We start from the raw sequence: 13,478 nt of genomic DNA, 5'->3' as shown, positions 1-13,478 counted from the left end.
TTAGGCTGAACAAATTATAACGCACTTAAGGGGAAGCTAAATAAATATATTGAGTCATAGAGTCATGAAGTCATTTTGCCAAAGAAGGAGGCCATTTGCACATCTAGTCCACGTCAGCTCTCGGTAGAGCAATCCATTCAATCCCACTCTACCCCTGTAACCCAATGATTTTATTGCCCTCAAGTGCCTATCCATTTTCAATTCGAGATCATTCATCCACCACCCTTATAAGCAGCAAATTTCAGGTCATTACCTCTTGCTCGGTTAAAAAAAATGTTTCCCTTACATCCCTCTTGCATCTCTTATCACCGCAGAATCACAGAATTGTTACTGTGCAGAAGGAGGCCATTTGGCCTCAATCTTAAATCCGTATCCGCTAGCCAATAGCGGATATTGTATCATCAGCCAATGGGAACAGCCTTTCCTTGCCTATCTTATCTAAGCCTGTCATAATCTTGTACCCTTTTATCAATCTCCTCAATCTCCTTTGCTCCACAGAGAACAACCTCAGCTTCTCCAACCTAACCTTGTAGCTAAAACTGGACACAATATGTTATATCTGGTCCAACCAGAGTTTATAAAGGCGCCACATAACTTCCCTGCTTTTGTGTTAAGCGCCTCTACATAGGAAGTCCAAAGTCCCATATGCTTTGTTAACCACTCGCACAATGTGTCCTGCCACCTTCAAAGATCTATATACATGAACACCCAGGTCCCTCTGTTCCTCCACGCTGTTTAGAACTGTGCCGTTAAATCTATGTTGTGTCTCCATGTCCCTTCTTACAAAATGCATCACCTCACATTTCTTTATATTAGATCCATCTGTAACTTGTCTGCCCATTCTGTCAGCCTTTCTTTGACCTGTTGCAATCGATTAGTGTCATCTTCACTGTTTGTCACTCCTCCAAGTTTGGTATTATTTTGAAATTTTACTTTGTATTCCAACATCCGAGTCATATACATATGTCAAAAAAAACAATAGTCCTAGCACTGAACCATTGTCTCCCATATCCTCCAGTCTGAAAAAACAACCATTTATCACGCATTTCTGTCCTTAAGCCAAATTCTTATCCAAGTTGAGACTGACAACACCTATTCCATGGAACTCAATTTTGGTAAGCACCTTTTTATGAGGTACTTAGTCAAACACTTCCTTAAAATGCATATAGACATGAGGGAGAAAGGAACAGGAGGATATACTGAAAGGGTGAGGGGAAATAAAGAGGGAGGAACATAAACAACAGCATGGACTAGTTGGGCCAAATGGCCTGTTTTCTGTCCTCTGCATTCAATGCAATTCTATATAATTATTTGAAAGGATTTGTATAGAATATTCTGTATCTATATTCACATCTGTTTATATATTTATTACAATCATATGCATGTCTGATGGGTAAAATAATTCATCAATGGTTCAACATACTGTCAATATTATTCGAGTCCTTGAACATCTTACATATCAGGCTGAGGGGATCAGGCTGAATGAAATGATGCACAAGATGTAATGTTATTATTAATGTTATTAATTATGTTAATGTTATTATTAATGTTACTGCAGCAAGATGAAATAAAAATAATGTGACAATGTTTTCATTTAAGTTTCTCATTCAAAATAAACTGTAATTCAAATACGTAGCATTAGAATAACCAAAGGGTCTTTTGATATAACTGTACCTTGTGCTGGAACTACTTAGAGTGACTGGTTGTAGCCCTGACTTTGATCATACGATCACTGTAATTATATTACTTTCCCTCTTCCAAATCGACCCTGGTGTTTGAGACCCTTCCATCATTAACTTGTTTCCAATCAGGAGGGCAAGCAACAATGAACCATCAGGCCCAAGAAAGCTTTAAAGCATCTCGCTAGAGCCTCAAGGATCCTTCTAAATTACAAAGCTGTCAATTTGTAAATGACAGCTGAAATGATGACTGAAGCAAGTGGACTGAGTATAAGGGGAATTCATTCACAAAGGAGCAGATACGAAAGGCAAACTGAATTCTAAATACTTGGTAAAATAGCCTAAATTTGTAAAGCCTCATTTCTCTCCTGATTACTGTGGTTAACTAGAATAATATATACTTATGAGCCATCCTTCACCTCATCAGTACAGAAACAGAAGAGTAATAGAAAGATTGCAAACCATTTCAAAAATTGGAAATTATTTAATAGGCACCAAATGCTGCATTATTAGAAAAGAAAATTAGCTGAGTGGAAATGGTAGCACATATTAAAGAATGGTACACTTTACTGCGCACCCTTTGATTATCAAAACTGCTGAATTATTAGAATCAACTCTTAGGTCCACTGAACATTTTAGGTTGTAATTATTGGCTTCCAGTTTTCTGAACTCTTCATTAAGCAAATAATCCTTTGTTTCTGAAGCAGTGCAAACAAGAATAAATGCCCCTTAAAGCTTGATCATTTAACTTTTTGAATACTGAAGAGACTTTTCAGTTTTCTTTCAAAAGCAGCATGCTACACAATATATGGAGGAGTATTTTCCGGGAAACATCTGGCGAGTTGTGCTACAAAATAAAGATGTAGAGAGATAACTGACATTGCTTAATTCATAGAGAATTGAGAATAATTTAGAAAATGAGAGTAAAATGTTTCACAGGGACAATGAGATGGAAAAACTGCTTTTATTAAATCAGATTAACCATGTTTACTTATTGAGTTACATAGATTAGCAAATCCTACATACTATTGAGAATGTTGGAATCTCTGGGGTCAGTGTGGGTTCAACTCAATTTAATATGCGGATAGGCAGCTATGTCAGTGACTACATGTTGTGTATGCCTGATTTATCATTGAATGATAATGGTAATACTATATGTTAATATACTACAATTATTTTATATTAATACATAGGAAGAGGTTCAGCTTGATAAAAATGATTCCAGGATTTGAAGAAATTAACCACAGTGACCCTAATGCTTCCCATTGGAGATAAGTCTGTACTTGATTCAAAACTTGATCATAAAACTAGAAGGCAGGAGAACAAAATTAACACATTTCAAACAAAAGTATAAATTGGAAGGATTTCTTTGACCCATGGAATGGCAGTTTTGTGCAATAAGCTTCCACCATACTCAGGTAGTGCTTAACTGACTAATTCATTTAGCTAAATAGGCAAGAACAATATTGAAGTTTAGGTTGTGAAGTACAGGCTGATATAATGAAACATTCTGTGCTGTTGGGAACAGAATCAGTTAGCTGAACAATGTAAGTTTTTTGAGCCATATTTCTGTTCATGTAAAGCCTGCTCAAGGAATCAATCTGCATCATTCCCTATGGCAGGAATGAAAACTAGTATCTGGAATGTGTTCTTTTATATAATAGACGATTGCTTAAACTTTACAATTAGGACAATGGTGTCTCATGTTTCGAAAACAACACAAAGATGGTTTGGGGTATAAGTTCATCTTGGGAGATAGCATACAAAGGAAAATAGCAGACAGGCCACCTGTTTTGGACTCTGACTTTGCATTCCATTGACATTTTAAAAATTCATTCATGGGATGTGGGCTTCATTGGCTGGGCCAGCATTTATTGCCCACCCCTAATTGCCCTTGAGAAGGTGATGATAAGCTGCCTTCTTGAACCACTGCAGTCCATGTGGTGTAGGTACACCCACAGTGCTGTTAGGGAGGGAGTTCCAGGATTTTGACCCAGTGACACTGACGCAACAGTGGTATATTTACATGTCAGCATGGTGAGTGACAGTTCCAAGTGGTGGTGTTCCCATCTATCTGCTGCCCTTGTCCTTCTAGATGGCAGTGGTCATGGGTTTGGAAGGTACTGTTGAAGGAGCCTTGGTGAATTCCTACAGTGAAACTTGTAGATGATACATACTGCTGCTGCTACTGTGCATCGGTGGTGGAGGGAGTGAATGTTTGTGGATGGGGTGCCAATCAAAGGGGTTGCTTTGCCCTGGACGGTGTCAAGCTTCTTGAGTGTTGTTGGAGCCACACTCATCAAGACAAGTGGAGAGTATTCCATTACACTCCTGACCTGTGTTCATTTCAATCGCTTTACTGTTCCTTTTTGTCTAACTTTGAAAAGGAAGACCTGAGGAACATCACTCAGCTCATTAAAAATATGAATAAACTGCATGAACACTTTAAATGCATGACATTAATATTCCTGCCCAGTTAAATAAAAACAGAAAGGATAAATAGAACTCATATTTACATGGTGCTTTATAAAGTCTCTGAGAAATATTTCAAATCAGCTCAGAAACAATAAAGTACTTTGAAGTACAGTGATTGTTGTTGACTAGACAATCATACCAGTCATTTGCACATTGCAAGATCCCATAAGCAGCAATTGATGAATGACCAGTTAATCTGGCTTTGGTGATGTTAGTTAGAGGAAGATTATTGGCCAGGAGACCAGAAGAACTCCTTGTTTTTCTTTGAGTGCTGTGTATAGGAGCAGATAATCAGAGGCTCACATTTTATCTCCCATCTGACAGTGCAGCATCCTTCACTCAGCATCTCCCATCCGATAATGCAGCATCCCCTCAGCACCTCCCATCCAACAATGCAGCATCCCCTCAGCACCTCCCATCCAACAATGCAGCATCCCCTCAGCACCTCCCATCCAACAATGCAGCATCCCCTCAGCACCTCAGCACCTCCCATCCAACAATGCAGCATCCCCTCAGCACCTCCCGTCCAACAATGCAGCATCTCCTCAGCACCTCCCATCCAACAATGCAGCATCCCCTCAGCACCTCCCATCCAACAATGCAGCATCCCCTCAGCACCTCCCATCCAACAATGCAGCATCCCCTCAGCACCTCAGCACCTCCCATCCAACAATGCAGCATCCCCTCAGCACCTCCCGTCCAACAATGCAGCATCCCCTCAGCACCTCCCATCCAACAATGCAGCATCCCCTCAGCACCTCCCATCCAACAATGCAGCATCCCCTCAGCACCTCCCATCCAACAATGCAGCATCCCCTCAGCACCTCCCATCCAACAATGCAGCATCCGCTCAGCACCTCCCATCCAACAATGCAGCATCCCCTCAGCATCTCCCATGCAACAATGCAGCATCCCCTCAGCATCTCCCATCCAACAATGCAGCATCCCCTCAGCACCTCCCATCCAACAATGCAGCATCCCCTCAGCACCTCCCATCCAACAATGCAGCATCCCCCCAGCACCTCACTTTGGGGATGCAGCCAAGTTCTGAATTGGGGTTTGAATCAACAATGTTTGGAAAAAGAAGTGTTGATGCCACCAAACAAGGCAAACCTGACTGATGGTCATTAGAAATTGCTATGTTGACATGGGGCAGAATTTTCCCTTTGTTGGGCAGGCAGGCCCGAGAACGGCCTCTAAACGTTTCACTGCCCGCGATGAGGCTGCAACCCCGGTTTTAATTAACAGCCATCCAGTCCAAAAGGCGCTGCCGGGGAGGGGCAGGAGGAGTGGGAGTGCTGAAGACTGCACTTGCCCAGGGGAGTGCGCACTGACAGCTCCCTGAAAGTACAGAGCTGCACCAGGGAGCTGACAAATTTTACTGAGAAAAATAAAGATTTTAAAAACAGGGGAATCATGTCCCCACGTCACTCAGTCACATGAACAGGGACATCATAAAAATTTCAAAATTTTTATTTTTTTATAATTACTGTTGGAAACTTCATCCTGCTCGTGGATCAGGTTTCCTCAAAAAATGCAAAGGTCTATTTAACTGTAAGGTCAGCCGGAAGCGAAAAACTGGATTAAATTAATTGGTTAATGGCCTTAATAGGCCTCTTACTTGTTGGCGGGCACACTGCTGACTCTCGCGGCTGCCCGCCAGTCGAAATATCGCGCAAGGGCGCGACGACAATGGGACCCTTGCCCAACACCATTGCCACTATTTTACTCCCAATCAGGCTGGGCAGGTACCCCCCGCCCCCCCCCCCCAACTCACCCACACACACACACACCCCCACCCCCCCGCCGTGGGACATAAAATTCTGCCCATCAACTTGGAGTTTGTGACTGGGCTGGGACCTCATGACTCCAGGTCGGCTGGTGGGTATATTGTTTTTACTTTGATTGTGTTTAGCCTGTTATCTAGCTTCGAAAATAATATCCAGTAGCTAAAATATCGGGGAGAAATCTGTCTATCCATGGAAATAATTCTGACCTACGTTTATGGAAGTAAGACCAGGCTAAGTATTATTTTAGAAATCTGTTTTCCTGAAACATTGCTTTATTATGTAAATAAGGAACACCGGTACCTCTTTCATGGTGGAAATAATTGAAGAGCAGACATTTTCAATTTACTTTAATAACCTTCTGACATGTTTCTGGCTGAAATTTGTAAATTACCTCAATCTGTCTGCTTGAAGGTGCTCTAGCCATTAAGAATATGTCATCACATAATCTTGGGGAAAGGAGGGGCCACTCTTATACAATTAACCTGTTCCTCCTGCCTTTTGAAAAGTAATTTTCTGTAATATTTAAGAAGCGAAATCTGCCTGCATTGACAATCATTGTCAATTGATCCAGTGATCAAACACTTGGCACTGTCTAATAACAACCCAATCGACTCTTAGGATAAAGAACAACATTGCTTACAATCTAAGAACAAAAAAACAATTGTCCCATTATTAGTGAAATTTGATGGAAAGGAATTGACACAAACTTATACTCGGCACATCAAACAAAACACCCACAAGGCTCGCCTTTCGTCTGAACTTCAAATCGTTTTTTTTTAATTGGATGGCGACAGGGAATCTAACCCCGTCTGATCCAAAAAACATTCCTCCCTTGTATATATCATCATGAAACTGTAGCATTACCCAGGGGTGAATTAAACAGGAATACTGGAAGGAAAGTTAAATAATTGAGGATGATTTCTTTTTCATGGTTAGAATTAATAAATAACATTTTGGAACCATTTCAATCTGCTAGACAGAGGAAATGGATTTCAAATGAGGACAAAAAATATTTTTTTTTCCAGATTAATGAGCACCACATATCACATTCATTGTAACCCCCAGGCATTGTATTCAACAGGAAAACTGACTGGTATAGCATGGAAGATCAGTATCAGGTACTCATTGGGATCAAATAATAAGCCATTGATTCTAATTAGCTGTGTCAGCTATGGCTCCATTGGCATATAGGACTCTTGTCTCGGAGTCAATGGTTATGGGTTCAAATCCCAGTCCATGGATTTAAGCACAAACATCTAGGCATTACTCCAGTGCAGCACAGAGAGTCTGCTGCACTGTCAGAGGTGCTGTCTTTTGACAGGGATGTTAAACCAAAGCCCTGTCTGCCCTCTCAGGTGGGCACAGAAGATCCCACAGAACTATTTAGAAGAAGGGCAGGGTTCTCTCTGGTGTCCTGGCCAATATTTATCCCTCAATCAACAAAACAAACAAAACTTTTTTTCAACAGCACAAAACCCATCATATTTCTACCTCTCTCCAGCTCTGAAGAAGAGTCATACGGACTCAAAACGTTAACTCTGTCTTTATCTCCACAGATGCTTTCAGACCTGCTGAGTTCTTCCAGAATTTTCTGTTTTGCTTTCAGATTTCCAGCATCTGCAGTATCTGGTTATCACGTTATTGTTTTTGGGCGCTTTCTATGCCTTATTGAATAAACAACTACTTAATGCGTAAATCAAGAAAATTATTTTAAGAAGGTACAACCAACGTTGCAACAGAGCTAAAGCCTCACTCACACGATGGGTGGAATTTCCTGTCGCATGTCAGGGCAGGCATGAGCAGACAAGATGGCAGGAAGGTCAAAAATTGCTTTCATGCTATTGTGAAGCCAGTTTGGGATTGTCTGCTCTGTCCATCAATGGCAGGCCGCTTTCCCCACTGCTGCACATCAGGAACATCCTTTTAATACATCTGCATATCATTAGAAGCCCTGCCCACCGGAACCATCCCCTCACGCTAGATCGTCCAGGTACACTGATGTGTTTCACAACTGCACATAAGCGACTTGCACCTGGTGAGCTGCACTTCACTCGGGGCTTTGAGGTTTGTTTGCCGACCTTGCTTCAGGCAGCACTCACAGTCACCAGGTCCAGGCTTCATAGGCAGCACCACATCACTTTTAGGGGGGGCTCACGAGCAGATCTCTACCCACCAGACCAGCCATGAAGCGGGGATGGCATTTCAACAGCTGCTGGGCTGGGGCTTGCTTGAGGAAGGGGGACAAGTGGCCTCAGGCAGAGGGAGAAGCTGCAGGGCGAGGGCTGCACTGGGGAACGAGGGTATCCCAGGGTGTGTGTGGGGGCACATGTTGATCTGTGCAAGTGGCCTCAAGATGGTGAGGACTGAGGAGGCAGCCTCCAGAGGAGATGAGGCCAGATGGAGATGTGAGGGTGTGTGTGAGAGAGTGAGTGGTGATGTCCCTTGAGCTGGCAGTGAGTGAGATGCCAGTGAATGTGTGATGGGCTTGTGAGTGTGTGAATCTAGAGTGATGAGATGGTTGTCTTACCCTGGCTGCACGGATCAATCACTCATCCTCTTTCTGCACTGGATGGCCAACCTCTCCTGTGCAGCGTTGGCACTGACCACCACTGCCATCGCCTACCAAGCCAGAGTGGTGAGATTGCTAGACCTCCTCCAGCCAGCCTGGGGTTAGAGGACATCTCCGAGGCAGGCTCCGAAAGGCATTCTGGTAATGGGTCACTGAACTGCTCTTGGCTTTCAGGGCCATGTCTTCACTGGAGCAGTCCTGGGCTGAAGGCATTGAGAACTGTGTGAACGGCTACAGTTTAGATATGGCACCCGGAGTGAGGAAACGGTGTGGAATCGGCTTGACAGGCGATTCAGAAGCTGCCCGCCAGCGAGGCAGCGTGTTTCTTGTGGCTACATAATTAATGAGGCGGGAAGCAGATAATACTGTGTGAAAATGTACCCACTCCCGCACTTAGTGCAAATCTGGGAAAATTCCACCCTATATTTTTATGAAATATATATATCAACATGGCTACCTCCTAAAATTTTAATAACTGAATAAAGGTTTTTTAAAAGGCTGGAGCTATGTCTGCCATTTCCATCTAGCAAGCAGCAGTTCGATCGGAGTGAGTGCCTAGCCCCCATCTACACTGTTTCTACTGGAACTTTGGGATTTCTGTACCAGCGCCCACAAGACTGATTCATCTCTCTGTGTCCATCTCATCGTGGAAGTAATCTCCACTGGAAAAGTGAATTATCCAGCATCAGTCTTTGGCCTGCCAACTCTGTGAAGGAGTACACCATTGGACTTTGATTCTGAACTGTGGACTCACATGAAACAATAATTATCTATTCTGTGGTCTTTGCCCTGTAAATCTTTCCTTCTCTATCCCCCTCTTTTATTATATGAATGAAAAAGAAGGCTATGTTGTGACCACCCTCTTGTGTTTGAGTGTGTGCAAATAAACTACCCCTCTGAGTTAGCCTTATCTTGAGTTTGCTGTGGGATTATTAATAGAAATTGGATCACTCCAAAACTGAGGGAGTTGTGAAACACACCACTGCTTATAAAGTTATAAAAGGGGAAACAAATTATACCACCTTTCTGTTTACAGACGGGTGGTGGGAGGAGAAATCAGGGCCATTTTAATTAACCCCCTCCTGTCCATAACAAAGTATTTATTGGTTTGTCCATACTTTTCCTAAATGCATGAACAAATTCCCTCTGCTTTCCTGTGTGGAACATTTCCTGCTCACTGCATTTGACTGTGTTGAAATCAATGCCCAACTCACCTATCTTCTGCTGCTGCTCATTTATTTACACAGGATCTCAAAACTAACACTGCCCCATGACTTTACTTCTTGATTTATCTTTATCAGAATCCTGAACAGCAAACACTGACCACTTATCTAGGTTTCTCAATGAAATATAAATAAATATAAACTCAATGCACCAATTCACCTTTCCAGTGGATTATGTTGTATATTCAAAATATATTGTGTGGGAGTGGGGGTCTACTTTTCAATAAGTACACATTATTTTATAGAAACTGCATTGCTTTTTCTATTTTTCATAAAGTGATCTATTTTCCCCTCTACAGTCACAGATAACGGCTGGGACCTTCAATGCTGGCTTGGGAACCCGGCCGCTGGTTCAGTTATGGGTCAGTCCTGTACTTGTATTTCGAACATGCCCACCCCGACATTTAAAGGACCAGGCCATTTAATGGCAGGAGCGAGCTTACCATCTAACTAAGGAGGCGGGCTCCTGATGCTGGGTGGGCCAATGCGAGGAACTCCAGGACTGACACATCGGTGAGGAGGGAGCTGCAGATTCATGATGAAGAAAGAGATGGCACTTCAATATGTGTCAGTCTTGAAGCAAAGGTCAGATTTTTAAAAAAAAGTTAAAACAGTCACAGCTACCTGGCCATGATCATGGAGCAACAACCCCTCAATGGGACGGCCAGTGGCCATAGCTCTCGCCCGGTGGCCATGACTGGTGTGGGTGAGAGGCATCCTTGCAGAATTAACCATGGCCTGCCCCTCCAATCCCCCTACATGTGCCCACCATGGTTGCCTGACTGTGCCCAGGCCAATAGCTCTTGCCTGCATTGTCGAACTTGAAATCCAAGTTGGCAAAAGGATTAGGCCCTGAAATTAGACAATAAGACATAGGAGCAGAAGTAGGCCAATTGGCCCATCGAGTCTGCTCTGCCATTCAATGAGATCATGGCTGATCTGATAATCCTCAACTCCACTTTCCTGCTTTTTCCCCATAATCCTTGATTCCCTTACTGATTAAAAATCTGTCTATCTCAGCCTTGAATATACTTAACAACCCAACCTCAAAAGCCCTCTGTTGAGTTCCACAGATTCACTACCCCCTGAGGGAAATTCCTCCTCATCTCTGTTTTAAATAGGCGACTCCATACTCTGAGATTATGCCCTCTGGTTCCAGACTCTCCCACAAGGGGAAACAACCTCTCAGCATCTACCCTGTCAAGACCCCTAAGAATCTTATATGTTTCAATAAGGTCACCTCTCATTCTTCTAAACTCCAATGAGTACAGGCCCAACCTGCTCAACCTCTCCTCGTAAGAAAATCCCTCCATACTCGGGATCAACCTAGTGAACCTTCTCTGGACTGCCTCCAATGACAGTATATCTCTCCTTAGATAAGGGGACCAAAACTGTTCACAGTATTCTAGGTGTGGTCTAATTAGTGCCTTGCATAGTTTTAGCAAGACTTCCCTATTTTTATACTCCATTCTCTTTGAAATAAAGGCCAACATTCCATTTGCCTTCCCTGTTACTTGCTGAACTTGTATGTTAGCTTTTTGTGATTCATGCACAAGGACCCCCAAATCCCTCTGTGCTGCAGCTTTCTGCAGTCTTTCTCCATTTAAATAATATTCAGCTCCTCTATTCTTCCTGCCAAAGTGCATAACCTCATTTTCCCACATCATATTCTATCTGTCACGTTTTTGCCCACTCACTTAACCTGTCTATATCCCTCTGTAGACTCTTTGTGTCATCCTTCCCACCTATTTTTGTGTCATCCACAAACTTGCTGATAGTGAATTCACTTCCCTCATCCAATTCATTAATATATATTGTAAATAATTGTGGCCCCAGCACTGATCCCTGTGACACTCCACTAGTTACAGGTTGCCATTCTGAAAATGCCCCCCTTATCCCAACTCTCTGTCTTCTACTAGTTAGCCAATCCTCTCTCCATGCTAATATACTACCCCCAACACCATGGGCTCTTATCTTACAAAGTAGCCTTATGTGTGGTACCCTATCGAATTGGATCACATAACACACTTCCTACTAGTGATGTCATGCTGAAAACCTTTAAAGGCATATTACAACATCCCCCTTTCACTTTAAAGACATTTTCCCCCTTCCAAAGAAGTACAACTATTTACAACACACGTTCCTGTTTAGTTACCATTACATAAGTGTATAGAACTTTTGGAAATCCAAATATATTATATCCACTGGTTCCCTTTTATCTATCCTGCTTGTTACCTCCTCAAAGAATTCTAATAAATTTATCAGGCATGATTTCCCCTTCGTGAAGCCATGCTGACTCTGCTTGATTATATTATACATTTATAAATGTTCTGTTTTACATCCTTTATAATAGACTAACATTTCTCCAATGATGGATGTTAAGCTAACTGGCTTATAGTTACCTGTTTTTGCCTCCCTCCCTTTTTGAATAAGGGTGTTACATTGGCAGTTTTCCAATCCTCTGGGACTTTTCCAGAATCTAAGGATTCTTGGAAGATCACTACCAGTACATCCACTATCTCTGCAGCTACTGCCTTTAATATCCTGGGATGCAATCCATCAGGTCCAGGGGACTTATTGGCCATTAGCGCCCCACAGTTTCCCTGGTACATTTTCTCTAGTGATAGTTATTGTATTTATTTCCTCCCCCCACTTTTGCCCCAAGATTATTTAGAATTTCTGGTATGCTGTTGGTGTTTTCTACTATGAAGACTGGTGCAAAGTATTTATTCAACTCCTCTACCATTTCTTGGTTCCCCATTATTATTTCCTGAGCTTCATTCTCTAAGGGGCCTATATTGACATTGGCCTCTCTCTTCCTTTTTTATATAAAAAAGCTCTTCCTGTCTGTTTATATATTACTTGCTAGTTTACCCTCCACATTTATTTTCTCTTTCTTTTTCTTTTGGTTCTAATTGGCCTCAATTGGCTGCTTCCCAACAGGCAGCCAATCTGACTGAAACCCAACATCTCCAAAAATGGCTCAGGATAGTAGCACCGAGTCAGCACCGCATCCATTGGTACAAGATTTCAGGCTTTCCTACCTCCAGTTCAATGCCCCAACATGTGTGTATAATCCAGCCTGAGATATCCCTAAGGATTGTCAGAATCAAAACTAAACTTTCATTATGGGAGCAGTAGAGGACTTAGTAATGTTGTGTTGTTATACTGATAGAGGTACCAATCACTCATAAGGGATGGTGTAGTCATGCTGTGGGTTCATTTATTGATACTAGGCATGTGGGAACATTTATATAGAGGCAAAAAGCTTGAAGAGACCAACAGCAGCACTAACCAAGTGTGCTCTGCTTAAAGCAAAAGTGAAACTAAAACTGGATCACATAACACACTTCCTACTAGTGATGTCATGCTGAAAACCCTTAAAGGCATATTACAACATCCCCCTTTCATTTTAAAGACATTTTCCCCCTTCCAAAGAAGTACAACTATTTACAACACATGTTCCTGTTTAGTTACCATTACATAAGTGTATAGAACTGATGAATATATGAGTCTCTAAAACATACAGGTAATCTGCTGGTACACCCAGACCTTGTAACAGTAACATTGGGTGGAGGTGTCTTTAAATGTTCACAGTGATCTGTGGGATTGTTATTCTTGGATGCTGTTCCTGGTTGCATTTGGGATCTTATCCCTGATACAATAGGACAGCATGGTGGCTGAGGAGCTGGAATGGATCTAATTTGTCCTTGGTTATGCCTTGCTGTTGTGCCTGTGTGTA

General features: G+C 42.3%; 1 protein-coding gene across 2 annotated transcripts in view; it reads right to left on the bottom strand.

Moving 5' to 3' along the window:
* The window catches only part of sema3ab (sema domain, immunoglobulin domain (Ig), short basic domain, secreted, (semaphorin) 3Ab), a 321,287-nt gene that overhangs the window by 115,671 nt on the left and 192,138 nt on the right, over positions 1-13,478 (bottom strand). The window lies entirely within an intron of this gene.

This window comes from Carcharodon carcharias, chromosome 13 (assembly GCF_017639515.1).
Source record: "Carcharodon carcharias isolate sCarCar2 chromosome 13, sCarCar2.pri, whole genome shotgun sequence".
In the NCBI taxonomy this organism is placed as follows: Eukaryota; Metazoa; Chordata; class Chondrichthyes; order Lamniformes; family Lamnidae; genus Carcharodon; species Carcharodon carcharias.
This window is presented reverse-complemented; position numbering and strand designations above follow the sequence as displayed.